This window comes from Apaloderma vittatum, unplaced genomic scaffold (genome assembly GCF_000703405.1).
Source record: "Apaloderma vittatum isolate BGI_N311 unplaced genomic scaffold, ASM70340v1 scaffold26965, whole genome shotgun sequence".
Classification (NCBI taxonomy): Eukaryota; Metazoa; Chordata; class Aves; order Trogoniformes; family Trogonidae; genus Apaloderma; species Apaloderma vittatum.
Window position 1 is genome coordinate 3587 of NW_009715827.1, and position 317 is coordinate 3903.

The 317-nt window shown below is 56.8% G+C and overlaps 1 protein-coding gene across 1 annotated transcript in view; it reads left to right on the forward strand.

Annotated features, from left to right (window-relative positions):
• The window catches only part of CCDC33 (coiled-coil domain containing 33), a 6171-nt gene that overhangs the window by 1781 nt on the left and 4073 nt on the right, over positions 1 to 317 (forward strand). The gene's annotated exons all lie outside the window — the stretch shown is intronic.

Genomic DNA, 317 nt, shown 5'->3' on the forward strand with positions numbered 1-317 from the left:
CCACAGTGGTGGCCAGAACCAGTTGCTGGCCCCTTGGAATGCCCCTATCTGGGTGCAAGACGGGTGACTTTAGGTGCTGCAGGGAGGAGTTGCTACGAGGAAGGTTGTGTTGTAGCAACAGCAGCCTGCCTGCAACAGAATTCCCTCTGCCAGCAGAAAAGGTTTGGAGTAAAACCAACCTTTCCTCATGCTACAACCCACCGGCATCACTGTAAGTCAGCTGGTTGGGGCGGTGACACGGGGACAGGGCTGTTTGCCCCAGGGGTGACGGAGCCATTGAGGTGTTTACTTGGGTCAGGGAGAGCCTGGTACACCTG